The sequence below is a fragment of the Notamacropus eugenii genome, chromosome 1 (assembly GCF_028372415.1).
Source record: "Notamacropus eugenii isolate mMacEug1 chromosome 1, mMacEug1.pri_v2, whole genome shotgun sequence".
Lineage (NCBI taxonomy): Eukaryota > Metazoa > Chordata > Mammalia > Diprotodontia > Macropodidae > Notamacropus > Notamacropus eugenii.
In genome coordinates this window covers 694,315,941-694,337,271 of record NC_092872.1, presented here as the reverse complement: position 1 = coordinate 694,337,271, position 21,331 = coordinate 694,315,941, and the positions used below count along the sequence as shown (strand labels likewise).

Here is a 21,331-nt window from a genome sequence, read left to right as displayed (position 1 = left end):
AATAAAGCACAAACAACAACCTGTGACTAGTCCGAGCTGTCCCAGTGGAGACCTAACTGCTCAGTTCCAGTTAGGCAATGGAGCTCTTCCTTCATTCTCTTTTCCCTCCTCTCCCCTCTCCTTCCATTGCATTCCCTCCTCTTCCCTTCCATTACCTTCTCTTCCTTTGCATTCCCTTCCCTGCTGCAGAGATCACAACTCTGAGCAGATAGCCACACTGTTTGAATGCCAAATGTGCACTTGCCTAAAAGACTATTTTGTGGACAACTCACACAGAACAAGAGTTCATGTGGTGGTCAGAAAAAGCAATACAAGGACACTCTTAAGGTCTCCCTTAAGAACTTTGCAATTGATTGCATGACGTGGGAGACACTGACACAAGACTGCTCAGCATGCTATGCCCTCATGAGAGAAGGTGCTGTGGTCTATGAGCAAAGCAGAATTGAAGTAACTGAAAAGAAATGTTAGATGCGTAAATTTAGGGAATCCAGTCCAAATGTTCATATGAACTATTTGTCCCTGACCTGTGGTAGAGTATTCCAAGGCCATATTTGTGTGACCAGACACAGGCTGATACGCTATAACTTGACTCTAAAATAATGATGTCATTGTGGTCCTCTTTTGGAAAGAAGGATGATCATGTATACATGCATAGGTGCGCACGTGTGCTCACGCACGCACACACACACACACACACACACACACACACCTCACACCTCACTTTTTCTCTGTTTAGGGCCTGAAGGCTCAGAGTGAACATATATAGCAACCATTTCTGTTTTGGTCAGAAACTCTAAGGGTCTTCCTCTCCCAAACTGATTTCCATTTCTAGGTAAAAGAGGGCATTCTATACCTCATTTCCTACCCAACCTTAATCACTGAATTGGAATTGCCTCAGTCAAACTAAGATCTCAGAAAGACCCTAGCTTAAAAAGGCCAAGGTCTACCACTACATTCAGGGTCATCTCCTGTCCTCCAGGATCTATATCTTGCCACTGCGCCCAGATGGTTCCAGAGGAGAGAGTGAAACTGGTAACTTTGCACAACCCTCCCTCACTTAAATCCAATACTTTTGCAAGTCATGGTATCACCCTTTTGATGCCATGGTCCTCTTTGAGAATGAAATAGAAATAATGACAACAACAGAGCAGGATACTTGTTTAGGTATAGGTTGGACTTTTGTTCTCTGTGGACCCTTCCAATTCTTCCATTCTGTGATCCCACCAGTCTTCACCCAATGGAGATTAGGGGCTGCCAATGTGAGATCTTAAGCAAACAAATAATGTGGCTCTCAGAACCTTCCCTGGGGTGTTTGCTTTCCATTGACATCATGTCAAGAATTATCTCTAAGGCAGTGGAAACCTTTTTCAATAGCTTTTCCAGGATCTGCGACTGGATGCCCTGAAATGAATCCAGATCAACCAGCTTTCTCCATGCTGGAATGCAGCTAGAACCATATCTGGATGGTAAGAGAAAAGGGGCATTTCCAGGAGATTTCCAAGTTCTATAGTATAGTAGGTAAATGAGTACTGGACTTGGAATCAAGAATATCTTGGTTCAAATCCTGACTCAGAAGGTTGGTTGGTTGTTGTCCTTTGTTCTCAAAGAGGACCAAAATGGCCTTATTATGTTGGAGTCAAGGTACAATGTGTCTGTCTCTGGCTGAGCAGACCAACATGAGCTCAGAAGGCTCTACCACAGGTCAGACACAAATAGTTCATCTGAACATTTGGAGTGGAGATGTCTCTAAATCTGTATTTTTCATGTTTCATTTGAGCTACTGCAATACTGCTTCACTCATAGAGAATGACATCTTCTTTGACGCAGCATGCCAGTGGTTCTTTGCCAATGTCTATCATGTTATGCAATCATTTCCAAAGTTCTTAAGAGAGACCTTAGGAGCCTTCTTGTATCACTTTGTCTACCCTCCAGGTGGCACCTGCCTTGCATGAGTTCTGCAAAAAACAGTCTTAGGCAAACAAACATTTGGCATTTGAACAATGTGGCCAGCTAGTGGCTCATGCCCTCTCTCACCTAGAACAGCAGTTCTTCTATCCCTGTTCTATCTTTTCTTTCCAGTTCTAGGCATAGCATGGGAGACAGTTATGATCTTGTAGATTTTGAAAGATCAGAAGAGTCAGCCCTTAGAAGTCCTGGATCTAGAGTCCATACCAGCAGATTTGCCGGCTGTTATGAGGAGCTGTATGTTTAACCCAACCCAGCAGTGAGCTGTGACAAAGGAGCAGTTGAGACCAGCAGCTCTGTTGAGTTTGGAAATGAACTTGGTGTCAATGGCAAGAATATTGTAGCAACTGCTTTAAGTTCAAGTCTGTTTGCATGGATTAAGATGGTAGACAGGAGAATTCCATTGGCGTGTTTGTACTTCTCAGAAAATATTACTTTGTCAAAGATGACTGATTTTAATTGGTTAAAATAATGTTGTGGAGATAATCTTTGCTATCAATAATTATGAGACATTAACTAGAATTGGGTCAAATGATACTGGAGAGAACACAGCAGACCGAAATTAGAGTCAATAGCCTTAAGAAAATAGCCAACAATCCCCTGTGGATATCCACTAGAACCCCAAAGATGATACCTGACTGAAACCCAATGGAAAGCATACTTGCCAGTGCAAATCTGGATAAGGACAACCTCTCCCTGACTCTCCCTATGGCCTTCCCATGGGTGGAATTGTGAGCTGACTCAGCCACCTAGGTACCTTTATGCTCTGTATCACCTGCATCCTGCTTTAATTGCCTGAATCCTGTATCAACTTTGTCTCCTTTTCTTAATTAGAAGTTTCTCAGTAACACACAGGTTTTAATAGCTCAATATTTGAATTTTCTTAATGAAGAGAATATTTTATTACCATATATCCCTATATGCCAGGGTTGGCTAGAACCAACATATATCAGAGTTGGTTGTTAAATTTTCAGCATGAGCATTTCCACCTCAGAATCAGCACGTACTAAAAATTAGCACTTGGGTCACTGTTTTGTTGATTTCTAAACTTAAAAATGGGAAAAATGGGAATGATATAACTTAAAAATATGTCTTGAGGGTTTTTCAGAGAGCTGATTGTTCAACATTGACCAGTACAGCCCTGTCTACATCCTGTTAGTAAAATGTATTCATTGTGAAATATCTTGCTAGCATAACCAATCAGAGTAGAGGAAGCATTTCCTTTGATTTTGTCATTTTTCTTCCTGTATAAAAGACACCCTGCGGAAGATCCACATGGAGTTTGGGCTCAGAGATACTAATTATCTCTGTGCTGCTCCTTTGTAAGTAAAGAATCACTTGACTTGCTGGATTATCATGAAGTTTTATTTTGGGGATCCTCAGTATACCATATTCTCTCCTCACAGAAATGTTGTTTGGAAAGTGCTTGCTAATTAATGAAGCAGCACAGAGATATTTGATATTTTCTCCAGTCCATGGCAGCAGCTCAGCATACTAAGAAGAGCCTTATATTTGGAGGCAGAGAACCTGGCTGCTCAGTGTCTGGGTCACTTTGGACAAGTCCTTCCCCTTCTCTAGTGCTCAGTGTTTACTCCTGTTCAAGGATTTCTAATATCCCATCCACCTCTAAACCAATCTTTCAATCATCAAGCATTAATTCTTTCCCTACCATGTGCCCTAGAAATACAATGACAGAAAATGAAACATCTCCACTATAATTCCATGAAATGAACTTGGGTATTTTTTCCTCTAGAGACAAGGTGGACTGGCTGGTCTCATCAGATTCCTACTGTCTCAGAAATGGAAAATTCCTTTCAAATGAGATGATATTTGTAAAAGTGTTTCCTCAGAACAGTGGCTGGCACATAGTAGGCACTATATTAATGCTTTTTTCCTTCTGAATATCATTTGAATTCTTCTCCCATACCAGTAATGAGTGAGAGTCAAAGTATTTCACTCAAAACTGAAATATACTTTAGTTGAGACCAGGGAATTAATCAAAGCAAATGACTGGGTGTTACTGGTCTGCAAGAATTGCAGAAACGGTTGTGCTTAGAGATCACAACGCTATCCAAGTTTTTTCAGGTCATGATTCCATCTTGGTCCAGAATCCCCACTTGTCCCTCTTCAGGCTCTTTCTCACACACGTGTAAATTCAGGTACAGGTTCTCTTCCTTCTGGTCACAGACTGGCCAGTGAAAAAGATCTCCACCATTTGGAGGGAGGAAAAACCAGACATTTAGAGCTCAAAGGGGCCACTCCATTGGCAAGTCTAGCCAAGAGTCTTGTTCACCCATCCTTAAGCAATTTGGTCTTCATCTTTCATGTTGCACCTTTCTAATGCATCTGAGGTAGGATGTTCAAAGAGCAAAAGAACTCAGATAGGGAATAAGGAGGCAAGTCAGGATTTCATCTCATATCATTGGACTCCATTTCATTGGGGCAGCTACATGGTACAGTGGATAAATCTGGGCCTGAAGATAGGAAGACCTGATTTCAAATCCCTCCTCAGACACTCTCTGGGCAAACCACTTAACCCTGTTTGTCTCTGTTTCCTGATCTGGAGAAGGAAATTGCAAAGCACTCCAGTATTGTTGCCAAGAAAACTCTTGATGGGGTCATAAAGAATCAAACAGAAGAACATTGGACTCCAAATCCAAGGCTCTTGCCATTACCTTTCCCAATGTTTCCCAAGAGGAAAGAGAAGTCACTGAGACTGGAGGACAGTGGTGTGGGCCAAGAGAGTTGCTGATCTTTCTTGTTTTCCTTTCAAAATGCCCATGTGTTGGGTGAGTCTGCCAGAGCAACGCCACCCCAACCCTGGCCATGAACTTGGGAAACGACTACACTTGTTCACCAGATCTTGCCCCTACAGTGGATTAACTTTTTTTTTTATCCTAAACAAATTTCAATCAGGAAACTTCTACGTAAGTAGGAAACTTTCATATGCCTAGGAACAGGAACTACCACAACAGGTAAACCTTACAGAAACAAACGGTCAGCTTTCTCACCCATGATGGGCAAAGTTTGCCCAGTAGCTCATTATCCTATGGATCAGGAGTTTTTCCTCTTCTATTTCCTCTCCTAAAACTAGGAACAGAAAAAGAAACATCTTGGTTAAGTTCAAAATGCAGACCCAATGGCCCCCTTTCCTCCAGTCCTTAGCCTGCTTTAGCCAGCACAGTCCAGCAGGTCCAGGGCAGTTATGGGGCACACAGAGTGAGGATGAAAAGACAGGCAGGACACAGCAGTCTGAACAAGCTGAGTTTATTCTGGACATACAGAGCCAATAAATCAGGGGATCAGGATGCTTAAATAGTAAAAAACCATAAGGGTAGCGATTGAGGCATGACACAGAACAGATTGTGATAGGTAGAAAGGGAGGCCTCAAGGCCTCTTTATCAGAATGTTATCTTGTATAGTAGGGGCCCTGATTCCTGGAACTTCAACACCCAAATTCAAGGACGTGCACCTGAGAACAATATATCACTTATCTTCTCAAGTCAGCTACTCTCCCTTGGAGGAGGGGAACTCTTGATAAGGGGCTCCTTCAAACCCCTCAAGGTTCTCTACATTAGCCCCAACCCCCCAGTCAATCCTGCTCTGGCCACTGACCTTATCTTCTTCAAGTAGTTTCCCTCATGTCACTCTCCTCCCAGAGAACCTCCCAGGCTTATGTTGACCTACTCTGTGTGACTCCATAGCTGAGTCTCTCTCCAAAAAACTGGGCTGGAAATCAGGGAGACCTCAGTTCTGATCCAGCCTCCGACGCTGACTAAATGAATGTTCCGGGACAAGTCACTTAATTTCTGTCTGCCTTTGTTTCTTTGTTTGAAAAATGAGGATAATAATAGCACCTATGCCCCAGGGTTGTTGGGAGGGTAAAAAAAAGAGAGATACAACGTACAGAGGACTTGGTAAAACTTGTGAAAGTGTTACATAAATGTGAATTATCATTATTATATTTATATTATTACATACTTATAATATACAATAAAGTATTATCTAGAAAATTACGTGTCACATACTATGTTAATATATAATCGCATATTTTATTACATGTTATTATAATAAGGGCATGATTATTGTAAATGCCATGTATAACATTTTATTATTCTAAGCTATAACAGTATAGCATAAACTCTGGTAGCTGTAAAGTCTTTGCCTATGGCCCCTGCCCCAGACAATATCTCCCATTCATGACCCCTACCTGGGGCAGTACAGACTGGCTCAGCAGCAGCAGCATGGCCCATAATTTATTGGCCATGGCAAGTCATGACACAGATGAAGATATGAACTGGCCTTCCAGTTCTGCCAGGACAGGAGCAAGGAGGGAGAGAAGACGTCCAAAAACAAAGATTTAGGATGAAACAACTGAGATTGACAAAGGTAACTCTATAAAATGGGAATAGTACCAGTACCTACTTCACAGGGCTGTTTTGAGGCTATCAAATGAGAATGGCCTCTACACAGCTCTTTGTAAGCCTTCAAGCTGTATAGAAATGCTCGCTACTTTTAGCTGTTGTTATTATTGTTATTAAATGAGTTGATGCATGGGAAGGTGCTTTGTGGAAAGGTAAGGCATTATTATACCCTTTGATATCAGAAAGAGTAAGGTAGATGATGGAGATGGCAGGCCACAGTCCCTGGGATACTGCCCTCTCTGCCTCCAACCCCCACCCACAGCTTAGGGTTCCATCCCATCTCCACTGCTTACAAGGCACTCCAAATAAAAAAGGCGGTTCATCACCATGGTCTGCCTTCACAAAATCCGGCTTGATGCCCTTAAATACACTTGGTCGGTGCTAACTTACAAAAGTAGATTGGAGAGCTGGGACCTAGGTAAACCTAAGAAAAGCCCTTGGTTATTGACACACTGAACACAGGGCAGGGCCACATGCTAGGAGCCCCTGGCCTGATGTTCTCCATTGGGTTGGGGGTCGATGGTTGGTGGCCATTAACAAACAATCTCCTGAAGGGCAGTCCCTTAACAAATTCTGTCTGAGAGTGATGTTGTAGGCAGGACAAATAGTTATGTCATAGGTGAGGAGACTGAGGTAAGCAGAAGTTAAACTTGCTCAAGATCACACAGCTAGAAGATGTCTGAGTCTGAATTTGAACTCAGTTCTTCCTGATTCCAGGTGTGATGTTCTAACCAGTGGGATGAGACTATTGTGAGAATCCAGGGAGATAATGGATGTAAACTGTTTTATAACAACAACAACAACAAAAAAAAACAAAACTGGGGGGCTCCTAGAATTATTTTTTTCAGTTGAGCATTTTTATAACTAGATTTCAATATAATTGGTTTTCTGTCTCATGGATGCTATTTTATACATTTCAAAGCATTACACTGGAAGGGGTCTATAACCTTCCCTGGACAGACAAATGGGTCTGTGATGCATAACCACAAAAAAAGTTCAGAGCATCTCCTTATAGAAATGTGGATTATTATTTATTTGTTATTACTATTATTACCACTTGTAGAGAATGGTCACTGAGTTCAGTCCTGCTGGGGTTCGATGAGGGGAGGAGGGCAGAAGAAAGGTCAAGGAGTGGAGGCTATGATAGCAAAGCCAGGAGCAGGAGCCTCCTTCTGCATGAGTGTGTGGGTAACATACACACATTGTCCTAGACATGAGACATTCTTATACCAATTCTGACAAGGGTCCATGCCATTCTCACCATTCTGCTATTTGGCCAGTTTGAGGGAAGGATAACAAACATCAAACCCCCCATCATTTCCTGGAATTGAGCTCAATGCTCTCCAGGGTCCTCAGTATCTCTTAAATTCTTTCCATCATCAAATGCCCAAGTTCAAGAGGAACACCCTATAGGAGACCCGGAAGGAGAAAGAGTAACAGAAAAATAGCAGATAAAGTGTCTCTACACTCAGAAGGACCTGTGTTCAAATGTGACCTTTGACATGTATTAGCTGGGCAAGTAACTGAACCTTATTTGCCTCAGTTCCTTATCTGTAAAATGAGCTGGAGAAGAAAATGGCAAATCACTCCAGTGTTGTGATCAATAAAACCCCCAAAACAGATCATGAAGAGTCAGACATGACTCATGAACTAACTACCCACAAGGAATAAGCCCATACAAGTCTGCCTGCTATTCATAGGTCCTAGGTCTCATTAGATCCCTTTACAACTTTCCCACTAGGGCCTTGTCTTTCACAGTTAAATTCCTCAAGAAGATACTAGACAACAACTTGTTGGGCATGGTGCAGAAGGGAAGAGGGACTCAAAGAAAGGATAGAGCTACAAGGGGTAGTTCTACATGGAAACATGGGGACTCCAAGGTCCTTCCCACTCTGTGACTATGAAAGAAGAAAGTCAGAAGGTGGAAGGACCTTCTTTGGCTCTCTCCTAATGGGTCCTATGCCTGAGATCTTTCCCCACTCCAAGCCATCCTCCACTCATCTTCCAGATTGATTCTTCCAAGCACAGATTTGACCATTTTTCTCTCCTCCCCCAACTAAGTAAATTCTAGTGGATGCCTATTACCTGTAGGATTAAATATAAACTCTTCTGCTTGGTATTTACAGCTTTTAAGAACTTGACACCATCCAGTCTTTGATGTATTCATCATGTATTTATATACATATATATAATAAACAATATATGTGAAGTATATATAATAAAATACACATTATATTATGTATATAATAATGTTTGCATTATTACCCTCATCCCACTCTGTGGTTCAGTTAGGCCAGCCTTCTGCTTCCTCACATTTTCCATTCCATTTCTCACCTCCATGCCTTTGCATTGGCAAGACTCAGCTCAGACAGTACCTCTTATAGAACATCTTTCTTGCTTCCTCCTTCCTCCAGCTGCTAGTGCCTTACCCCTCCCCCAAGATTTGCTTTGTGTATGTTTTCCATCTACCTCTGGATGTGTAGGTTATCTCCTTCATGGAAGATAAGTTCCTTAAAGGCGGAAACTATTTCACTTTGTTCCTGTGCTTATCCCAGTGCTTGCTACATAATAGGTACTTTAAAAAGAATAAGCTGGTATTTCACCAAAAGTAGATTTAGCAAAACTGATTGGATACTTTCTTATCCATTTTTTTCCTTAAATCCAGGAATTTCCATTCCCTATGAAGAAAAAAAAAAGGTATAAAATTTATGCTTTTCTTAAACAAATTTAATCCAAGGAAGTCATTGTATCCTTTAAGGAGGAGTTAGTGCCATAGATTAGTTTAGGAATTACTGAATAATGCCCAATACACACTGAACAATTCTCAAGATATTTTGCCAAATGGTCAGCAAAATGGTGCATAATACCTGGAATCTAACAAAAAGTGGTCATGGATTCATCATTAAAGCCTAGCAACCTTAGACAATGACTGGTGCTTATTACAATACATTATGCTAGGAATGATGCAAATATAATTCTGTTTTTTCTGATTAGTGTAAATATACCGACTTTATGTGTGTGCTTAAGGAAGCAACTGGCAAATGGTTGTTAATATCATGTCATATTTAAAATTAATGTCAACCTAATGACCTTTAGATATGATATGATAGATATGATAGATATGGACCTGAAATCCATAGGAAAGAGACTTGGTCTCAGAACAGGAGGTTCTAGTCCCAGCAGTGTGATTGGAGTTAAATCATTTCCTTTCTGGGAGCCTCAGCTCTCTGCTATAAAATAATGGGGAGAAACATCTTAATGGTCCCTATCTCGTAGTGGGAAGTGTAAAAGCAGTTTTTTGTAAACCATATCATGCGATATTAATGTCAACTAATATCATTCACTATTCATTTAAAATAAAAGCTTGGGGCAGCTGTGTGACACAATGGATAGAACACAGGACCTGCAATCAGAGGAACCTGAGTTCAAATCCAGCCTCATTTACTACGTGACCTAGGGAAGTCACTTATCCCCAGTGGTCTCCAAAAATTAAAAAAACAAACAAAATAAAGAGATTTGTGGAGAGTATTTTAACCAAAAGGGAGCTAGACCTAGCTACTTCTGTGGGGAAACTGAGGAAGATTCTCCCCAGTTCTTTGCATGACCGCCATATGATCTGACATGAGGAATATGACTTAGAGTTGGTGTGCTTAACTGAGAAGGCCAGGGGAAGCAGCATATAAGAATTAATGAAGCATGCAGTCAGAGTGAAGAGACCCTTATCTTAAGAGTCATAAAACTCCTTAAGGGAGGAGGTGTCTGTGTTCAAGGACCTGGCCAGTCTTCAGGCACATAAATCAGAGTCAACAACTGGAATTTTTGGCCAGAGTTCCTTCTTTGTTCCATTGGTTCTCTTTTCCCTGAAGTTACATGTTTTGGGGATGCCTGCTTCTGCTCTCTCAGTCAGGACCTTTGCCAACTGTTCCCCCCTCCCCAGTCGTGCCAAAGTGTTGGAGCTCAGACTCGGCTGGTGGTATATACTTTTTCTATTCTGTCTTATCCATTATCTACTGTTTCTATGTATACTCTTGCTAACTTACACTATTTGTAGTAATAAAACTTAATTGCCTATTAAGCTTGTTTTAGTGCATGTCATTGTATCTTAAGATGAGAAACTAAAGTGAAAGTACTGCGCAGTCTATGTAATCCCTTTTCGATTACACCTTCTGAGCAGATTTGCACATGAAATGAATCATCCATAGGGAAAATAACCAAATGCTGAATTACTTCTGATTCTTCCATTGGTAGCCTATTCAGGACAACAACTTTTCTGATTTTAGAAAAGGCAAATGTACAGAGAACACAAAGTCAGGAGGGTTAGCTAATATATTGGATTATGGAATCAGGATCACCCCCCCCAAAATGACTTGACAGGCTAGAATTTTGGACAATAGCTATCTTAGGATCAAATTTAATGAGGACAAAGTCTTACACTTGGAATTTTTAAAAACTGTTTTTGCAATCTCCAAATGAGCAAAGCATGGTTAAACAACACTTTATTTTAAAAAGATCCAGGGACTGTGGTGAACCACAAGCCCATAAGGAGGTAACAGGGTAATATGGCAACTAAAAAGCGATGTGATGTTGAGGAGTGTTAAGAAAGGCACAGTTTCCCAGATAAAGAGGTGAGAGTCCCTTTGTGCTCTGCCCCTGGGAAACCTACAGTTATCCCTTCCACATCACAACTTTCCTCATCCTGGTTTCAATATATTGCAGGAAGGCATAAGAATTTGAATGGGAATTTGGGGGGAGTTTTGTGGAAGCCATGGATGACAGTGGAGAGATACCTGATGACCCATAAGAATTTTAGAAACTCAGAAACGTAGAAAATATAATATCAACATAGTTTATCTTTTAATACCATAGTAATTCAGCCTTCTTCTCTGGTACAAAAGTCAGGCCAAACATTTTATGTCAATTTTCCAGATGGTGGGGGTGCTGTATCCACAATCCCAGTGATGTGGAAGGGATAATTGTATATCTGAAATCTTTTCTTCAGTTCTGGGCATCGCATTTGAGGGAGAAAATAGAGAAGATGAGAAGGGATGGATGGTTTTGTCATATAGGGATTGGTGGAAGGAATTTCTTTGCTAGTCAAAGAAAAACTTGAGTCAGGGGCAAACATGATGGTTGTCTTTAACTGCCTGGTCAGTGTTCACCTGGAAGAGGCATTTAACTGGTGCCATTTGCTGTAAGGGCAGAGATGGGAACAACAAGTAGAAGGTGAAAAAGAAATAAATTTCCACTTGATGTCATGATGCCCTGTCCAACCATGAGAGCTGCCTAAAAATGGAAGGAGCTGCCTCGGGAGGCAGTAGGTTTTCCTTCTGATCAGAGACTGAATGTTCATTGGTCTAGTACTTCTCCGTCAACTCTGGCTTAGACTCCATGGCCACCATGGTCCTGGTCATCTTGGAAAAACTGTGATTCTTTAGAGAAACATAAACTGTTGAGATCAGAAAGAAGCTGGCACAGAATAGGACATGTTAGAATCTTCCATAGAAATAACCTAGCCAAATTCATGGCTGTTAACACCAGTGCTGGAAGGGATGTGGTGGAACTCTCTTGCAGCCAGCAGCTCTTCAGGATGTTTGGGGAAGAACAGTCCATCAATACACCAGGGATTATCTTGAAATGTTAAAGAAAGAAGCAGAAAAAAAAGGCAAGATTATCTCCACAGTCTCCTTTCTACATATCACTGCCTAATCATTCTTACTGTTATCCTATTTCAGACATTTTAAATCATTTTCCTTGACTCTTTTTTCTTTTTTTAGAAGCAATGCGAGCTAAGTGACTTGCCCAAGGTCACACAGCTACTAAGTGTCTGAGACTGGATTTGAACTGAGATCCTCCAGACTCCAGGGCTGGTATTCTAGCCACTATACTGCCTAACTAACCCTACTTATCTGGACTCTTGCAACAGTCTCCAAATTAGCCTCCAAATCTCCTCTTCTGATTTATCATGTACACACACACACACATACACACACACACATACCCCTTCCTCATCTTAGATCCGCTTATGAAATGCCACTGCATTAAAAAAAGAAAAAAGTCCCATGGCTCGCCATATTAAGCAAAGAAAACCCTCCATCATTTCAGTCTGGCATTCAGAGCCTCCTCTTCTGCTTTTCCAGGCTTATCTCATCCTCTGCAGACTCTGCCCTGTGCCAAGCATATTACATTTCACCAGCAATGAATTCCTTGCTCTCCACCGAAAGTCAACCACCTTTTCCTACCTGTCTACCTTGGCTCACTTCACTCCTCATGGCCAGAATAACCCATCCCTCATTACTACTTGGTGAAATTCTTCACTTTCTTCAAGAGCCAGTTTAAGTGCCAAGTCTTCCACAAAACCTTCTTTGATACAGCCAAAAGGATCCTTTCCTTCCTCAGAGTTCCCAGGCCACATACTTGTGACACCCCTGTGGACTTAGGTTCCGCTCCCTGTGTATGGCACAAGCCCTCTCCCCTAGAAGGGCAGTTCTATCATGGATCCATCTCTTACCCAAACTTTGGGTCCCCTAAAGCTGGACACAGAAGCTGCCCCAGAAATGCTTCTGAAATGAATAGCAGACAAATCTTGACCTTAACGTCAAGAGATCTGAATTCTAGGCCTGGCTCAGCCTCTAACAGACTGTAATTTTAGGCAAATTACATCACTCTGGTTTCAATTTCCTCCCCTACAAAATGAGTGCATTGGACTAAATTATTGTCAAGATGTTTTCCCATAAAGTTTTCTAAAAGAAGGCATTGGAATTGGGCTTTAATGGATAGGGAAGAATTCAACAAGCAAAGAAGGGCTATGAGAGGCAGCAGGGTGAGGGAGGAAGGAAGACTGGATTGAAAAGTGGGAGACATCTGGGCTTAAATTCCAGGTCTGATGTTTACTGACTGTGTGATGCTGGAGAAGTGAATAAATCAACACCTCTAGGCTCCTCAGAGGTTTGTTGTTATTGTTCAATTGTGTCTGACTCTTCACGACCCCATAGCATGCCAATACTATCCATGAGGGTTTCTTGGCAAAGATGCTGGAGTGGTTTGCATTTGTTTCTCCAGTAGATTAAGGCAAACGGTAATTAAGTGAGGTGGCCAATGTCACACAGCTAGTAGATGCCAGAGTCTTCCTGGCTCCAGGCCTACTCTGTATTCACTGAAATCTCCTCATAAAATTCATGCACTCCCTATGAGAAAGGCATGTTATAAACCAGTATGATAATAAGAAGGGATGACTTTGTAGACACAAGACACACCTAAAGAAAGGCATGAAGGTAAGAGAGTATAGAAGACTGACGACAGATGAGTTTGACTGGAGTACAGAGCGCATGCAAGGAAGTAATAGAAGACAAGCAAGAAAGGCATGGAGGCCCAAAAGTGTTCACTCTTTTGAATTCTGGGCTTGGGTTAGATTGAGTCGGGAATTCTTTCTTCTCCCATCTCCTTGGAATCTGCATGGCCAAAATAAAACTCAACCTCACAAGTACTTTGCAAAGGATATTCATAAGATTGTAGATTTTGAGCTGGAAGGCACTTTAGGAGACCACCTGGTGCAAGCACCTCATTTTCCAGATGAGGAAACTGTTGTCAAATCAGTATGAAAAATATAATAGTTTTCAGAAAGAAAGGAGAGTCAACATGGCTAATGGAGAGAGTCAATAGATGTAGGGGTAGCTAGGTGGCACAGTGGATAGAGTGCTGGGCCTGGAGTCAGAAACACATATTCTTAAATTCAAATCTGGTCTGAGACAGTAGCCTGGAGACCCTGGGTAAGTCACTTAACCATGTTTGTCTTAATTTCTTAATGACTTGGAGAAGGAAATGGCAAACCACTCCAGTATCTTTGCCAAGAAATTTCCAAATGAGGCCACAAAGAGTTGGACATGACTGAAAAATGACTGAACAATTTGATGCAAAAAGATCTGGCTTTACTGCTTAATCTGGTTCTAACATTTACTAATAGTGGCAGCTAGGTGGTGCAGTGGATAGAGCATCAGTGTAGGAGTCAGGAGGACCTGAGTTCAAATCTCACCTCAGACACTTGGCACCCACTAGGTGTGTGACCTTGGGCAAGTCACTTAACCCCAATGGCCTCATCCTAGGTCATCTCCAGTCATCCTGATGAATGTCTGGTCACTGGATTCAGATGGCTCTGGAGGAGAAGTGAGGCTGGTGACCTGCACAGCCCTCCCTCACTCAAAACAAAGTCAAGTGCAAGTCATGTCATTATTTCTCTGATGGCATGGTCTTCTTTGGCAATGAAGGATGAATACCCACAACATTTACTACTAAATGAGTACAGGCAAAGAACTCCAATTCTTTGAGGAAGCCCTGTGATGAGGCAAAAAAAGATTTTGGTCCTAAAGGCCTGGGGTGAGGGATCCTTCTTGACACTTGTGAACTGTGTGACATTTTGCAAAGTCACTTGACCCTTTCAAGACTCAGTTTCCTTCTTTGTAAATGTTGAGTTAATACATCAATCCACAAGCTGTCCTAGGCTCTGGGGGTCCAAATATAAAGCAAATAGTTTTCTGTCCTCTAGTTGCTTGATTCCATGGTTCAAACTCCTAAGTAAATTGTGAGTAATATCATACATACACTACCAAAGGCGCATGGTAGTTGCAAAATTATTGACATGAGGTAATATACATTAAAAAAGTTTGTGAAAGAAATATTTATATGAGAGCTAGCAATCCCAGGGGATAGAGAGTTTTCCTAAAATTCCTAAAATTTCCTAAAATCCAAAGATCCATAGGGTGTTAGATCTGGAAGGTGACAGAGAACAGAATGTTGGAAGTAGAAGGAACCACCATTGCCAGCATTGGCATCAGCATGATTATAATGTTTATTTAGTGCTTACTGTGTGCCCAGCACTGTGTTAATAAACACTTTACCATTATTGTCTCAGTTGATCCTCACAACAACCCTGGGAGCTAGGTATTATAATTATCCCCATTTTATGGATAAGGAAACTGAGGCAAACAGCGTAAATGACAGCTAGTGTCTAAGGTTAGTTTTGAACTCAGATCAGTTTTCCTAGTGTTCCAAAGGTTGCAGGACTTAGCTGAATCTTCCATACTTTATCTCGTAGGATGTTGGAGCACAGAATGCTGCAGCTGAAAAAAAGTCTTATAAGGTAGAATATCAGTAGTGGAAGGAAACTTGAAACAGATTATGTTGGAAGTCAGAATGTTAGAATCAGATTCAAATGGATCCTCCCAGCTCTAAAGCTATGATTCTATAAACTAAGAATGTCTGAGAGGGAAGGTCATGAAACTAAAGAATGAAAAAGGTTAGAACCTTAGAACCTGAAACGTTTAGAACACAGAATGTTGGAAGGATTCTTAGGATATAGTATGACCAGCATGGAAGAGATTGAATCTTAGTACACATGAAAAAATGTTTAGGGGAAACTGAGGCTAAGATTTTCACCTCAGTCCCACCTAATGAAAATTGAGTGTCCAGCCCTGCCCCTTGCTTCTCACCCTACATACCTTGTCAATGGCCAGGATTTGCTCAGATTTGCTCCAAAGGCGCTAAACCATGGAGGCAGAATTGTGTCTATCACAAGCAGACAGACTGACAATGACCTGCAAAGAGGCACCCACAGAGAGTTAATATTCTCATAGAGAACATTAGCCTGTATCATAATAGAGGTATTCTTTCATACTCATCAGTAAGCTAGCAAAGGATTGTTACTATAGGTGATGATGCAGTAATGGAGAAAAGCAGACCAAGCTGGAATCTGTCTGACCTCCAAAGGGGGTGAATCCCCCAATCATGAACTTACTCTGTACAGGGTTCTATGCCAGCCAATGGGGACAAGGATGGGGAGAGTCAAAGACACAGTTCTTGCTCCCAAAGAGTTTACCATTTACTCAGGGAGGAAATATCTAAATATCCATAAAGATCACACAATAAGGTCTGATATGTTGAAAGAGCCCTGATACTAACTCAGAGACCTCAGTTCCATTCCCAGTTCAGTCATCGATTCATTGTGTGACCTTGAATAAATCACAGAATGATAGAATCAGAGAGTTAGCAGGGACCTCACAGATCATTCCATCTAACCTGTACCTGGGCCCCCTTGAGGAAAACTTAGGACATTCAGGTGTCAGAAAATAAAATTTGGAGCTAAAAGGGACTTTACAAACCATCTAATTAATCGAATTTTATGGAGGATGAAACTGAGACCCCATCAAGGGAAATACCTTACCTAAAATTGCAGGCATAGGAAGAAGCAAAGCCAGGAACTGAATCCTCCTTCCCTGTGCCTCAGTTTCCTCCTTTGTAAAATGAGGGGACTGGAATAGATGATCTCTATGATAACTTTAAGCTTGAACATTCAATGACATTCCAGTGTACCTTCTTATAACCCAGGTGAACTAGAAGGACAATGGACCATGAGGTTAGGAGGCCAATAAGCTAAGGCAGGATAAGAGTGTCTGCAAAAACCAAAGAACAAGGAACGTACTTTAGCAATCATTTCTGAGCTGGAAGAAATCAAGCCAGGGAGGATGGCCATACCACTCTGCGTGATCACTCTGTGGAACAAACCTTTGGACATGGGGGTCAGAACCTGGGGAAGCAAAGCAGAAAGAGGAGAGGTGGAAGCAGTCATAGGGTTAGCAGAGAGAGGAGACTGCGAGTCTGAAAGCCCAGATTATTACATACCCTGCCATACCTCTAAACTCTATAGGACAGTCCCAAACAGAGGCCTGTCTATGAGACCCTGGCCTTTGTGCTCTTTAGCATAGCCAGGACTATGAGATAGATAGATAGAAAAGAGAGCTAAGGAGCCTTGGCCATGGACCTGGACTGTCTGGGTAGTTTAGTAACTGGGTATGATAAGATGCCTGTGCTCTGTCACCCAGCAATGCTGTTCCAATGCCCTGACTCCTTCACAAGGTCACATTGATTATGGATTATTGCTTGTTTATTGATCATGAGAAAGCCCAGTCTTGTTGATAGGATGAAATAATTTCCAATCCGACAGTTTTCCTTCTATGTGAGGGGTATTTCCTACTTTCCCATTAACAATTTTTTGGCATTATTCTTCCACTGAAGTCTTCCTCCCATGCCTTATCACAGCATGGAAGCTATATCAGTTATGTACAAACTTCTGAGGGAGGAGGGCTAGAAGCCAGAAGCCAGAAGATGTCTGCCTCTAAGTACCCTGATGGATTTTATGCCTGTCATATGGGGGCCAGTCATGCTATGAGACACTGTTTGTAAAGCACGTTGTAAAACTTAAAGGACATATAAGTGCAAGTTGTTGTTGTTTTTATTTTACAGATGTGAACTGGTGAGACAGATCTTGAATTCCCCCACCTCAAGGACTCTGGTTGTAGGCTTCTGTAGTGGCTCATTGTGCCTTCCATGCTGATTTCTTCCCTTCCAGCTTACTCCCCAACCTCCTCCACCTCCCCACCACCTGCCTTGCCCCCACTCTCCTTTCTCCCTCCTTATTTTAGCTCTTCTTTCTGTTTTCTTTTCCCCTATTAGAAAGTCAAGGCAACAAACATCTATTAAGTACCTACTATGTGCCAGGCACATAGTTCTGGGCATAATGAGAAAGATGAACATAGTCCCTGCCCTGAAGGAGTTTACAGTTTGATGAGGGAGACAGCAGGCAAACAGCTGTGCCCAAACCAGATCTATATGGGATAGATTGGGGATGATCCCAGAAGGAAGGACCTGGCAGGAAGGGAGACAGGGAGAGGCTTCTTGCAGAAGGTGGGATCAGTACCCATTCCTGAAGGAAGCCAGAAGGAGGAGGAATGAACATGGACAGATTCAGTGGAATAACTTATTCAAGGATCAGGATGGAGGCAGAGAATGTGGAGGAACCTGAGCAGGCTAGAGTTAGGAGGAGGACAGGCTTCTCTATACAAACCCTACAATCCAGCTGTCCTTATTCACAACTCTCTACCTCCCTTTCACTGACTTTCACTGGCTCTGCCCATGACTGGAATTTCTTAAAGGAATCTAAGGTAGGTATAATCTCCCACTATCTTCAAGAGATCTCACTTTTTCTTTTCCCCCTACCCCCACTCCCACTCCTCACTGCCCAGAGCATTCTAGAGCCAAGACCCCTGTTCGAAGCTTTGTAGAAAAACTGGTCCTGGGTGAGCTAGGAGAGGCATGAACGTTATTACCATGTGGGGCATCAAGCAGGCAAAAATGAAAGTAACACACACACACACACACACACACACACACACACACACACACACATTATATGCCAACCTGCGTTGACAGACAGGGTATTCAAGTCAGAGATACTTCTACATTGGCAAGATCACAGAGGGGTTTGAGCAGCTCAGTCTTATTCCTTAAAGGGAAGTTTGTTTGGGACAGACCACACGTGAGAGGGCACTCTGAATCAGATTCAGATGTGTTTGGGAAATTCCCCAGGTTCCCTTATTGATGCAGGATTGAGGGACTTCAAGAATGGGTGTTAGCACACACATAGCCATGCAGTTAAGTGGGAGTCTACTCAGAAGCTGTTTACAGAATCAGAATAAGTCAGAGTTTGTCCAAGTACTGGCTATCTGTTATTCTTTAAATGTTTGTGGTCCTTAAGACCATTTACCCTGTGACTTCTTACTGGAATCCTATCATTTATAACAACAATGTGACCCAACTGCATTTCAAAAATCACAGTTGTCACACTTTCCCTCTGGTATTACTTCTCCTTTAAATTGTAAAAACTTTTTATCTTTATGGCTTTTTGTATGCTGTATCTCATAAGAATTGAACTCCCTGAGGATAGGAATGTACTTTCTTTTGTATCCCAAGCACTTAGCACAGTGATTGGCATATAATAATTATTGCTTAAAAATGCTTGTTAACTGACTGACTGAAGAAGAGGGTGGTGATCTGAGCTATTCTCTAGGAAGATCACTGACAGCTGAGTGGAGGATGAACTGGAGTAGGGAGAGATGTGGTGAAGAGGCCAACCAAGGAGGCATTGTTAGTCCAAGTGTAAGGTGGTGAGAGTTTGCACTGGAACCGTGGTAGTGTCCAGCTCTTCATGTAAGGCAGAGGGAAAGGAGAAGATAGTAACAGAAGGCATATGATCAGTGTGACAGAAGGAGGTGGGCATATGAGGGAGATCAACAGACGGCCTCATTTTTTTCCAGCAAATATAACTCAAGGTTCTGAGTTGAGATAGGGAGGGGAGGCGGAGCCATGAGAAGTTGGAGGAGAGATACGAAGGTTTAGAAAAGCCAGCCAGGTGAGTCAGAATTCATAACAGAGGTGCAAAAAGATTACCTTGCTACAATGAAGACCCAGTTAAGATTATGGAACGTTAATCTGAATGGACCAGGCACCACGGTTTCATGATTTTCTCATCTTCGTTCCATGATCTGCAAAGAAGAGCCAAAGGAGTGGATGATGGGAGTCATCCAAGGCTGCAGGTTAGCAGGGAAAGATTTGTCATAAGATAAGGGGTCAGTGTAGAGATGAAGTGTTTCATTAAGGGGTTAAGATGGGGGGTGGGAAGAGAGTAGTATAACCCAGCAGGGATGATGGCCTGCGAAAGAACTGATGAGTGGGGGGATTGAAAGTCAAGGGGAGGATGAGGTGAGGGTTAGGGGTTACAAGGTAGAGGGCCTAGTGGAATAGTAAGAGATTATAACAAGATGGAGGAATTTCAGAATTAATGAACATAGAAGTGAAACACTCATGAGTCAGGGTAAAATCAAGGCTGTTACCATCTCTGTATATAGCTGAGGAAGTGGAGGAACAGATTAGGAGACATGACTGCACTGAAGAACTGGGGAGTTAGATGTTTAAGGGAATATCAAGATGAATGTTGAAGTCCCTTAGTATGAAGGTGGGAGTTGAGAGTGAGAGAAAGACTGTAAAGATGGCATGGAGCTCGTTGGAAAAGGAAGGAGAGTATCCCAGAGAATGGAAATTAATGTCTACTAGAATCTTAATTAGGTGATAAATATAGATTGAATGAACCTCAAAGGAGGAGAAGTTGCTGAGTAATAGTAACAGAGGAAGAGTCTAGAAGGGATAGTGGGAAACAAGGAGTGTTTTGATTCCCTATGATGGAGGCATGAATGAAAATGCAAATAGTGGTGAAAATGGTTACCAGGATAGTTTCCATCAGGAAAAAAAAGTCAGGGTTTGGTGAGTACAAGTAGATAGAAGGGGTAAGAATGGAAAGCATTAAAGATAAAAACAGGTTTGTTACTTATGGAGCAGGTATTCCAGGGAACATAGTAAAAGGGATAGATAACTTCAGATAAGACATTACAGAAAATTGGTACTTGGAAAGCTAATGGAACCATGAGCTTTATTACTATGCAATACAGCAAGCCGGGATTAGGTTAACACATTAGGACCATCATGTTTTCTTGTTTTGTAACCCCAGCACTTAGTACAGGGCCTGGTGTTTAATGAATGTCATATCTACCTCTCTGCTAGTCTATCCATCCATCCATCCATCCATCCATCCATCCATCCATCCATCCATCCATCTATCTATCTATCTATCTATCTATCTATCTATCTATCTATCTATCTATCTATCTACCTAACTAATCTGAGACCAAGGAAGAAGTTAATTTATTGGTCAAAAGAAATAGGGCCATAGTTTGAAACTGGATCCTCTGGCCACAAATCTAGGGCATTTTCTACTATAGCATTAGTTTGTGGGGAAGACAAGAGATATGTTATCTAGGCAGAAGTTTTTGTTTATCATCATTCAGATACTCAGAAATCTGGGAATTCATGAGGGAAAAAATATTTGTACTCATGTTTCACTGAGGTCTAATGTCACCTGAAGAACCCAAGGATTGTTCTCGATAGTGACCACTACAACACTCTGGGAGGCAGACAATATAGAACTGTCATACATGGAAGCAGAACCAACAGTTAGACCTCTACCATGGGTGCACACCATCACCTGCAGAAATCAGACATGG

At 41.8% G+C, this 21,331-nt stretch overlaps 1 pseudogene; it reads right to left on the bottom strand.

Moving 5' to 3' along the window:
* Positions 1-4,051: 4,051 nt before the first annotated feature.
* On the bottom strand, positions 4,052-17,600 carry LOC140519900 (pyrethroid hydrolase Ces2e-like; annotated as a pseudogene).
* Between the last annotated feature and the right edge of the window lie 3,731 nt (positions 17,601-21,331).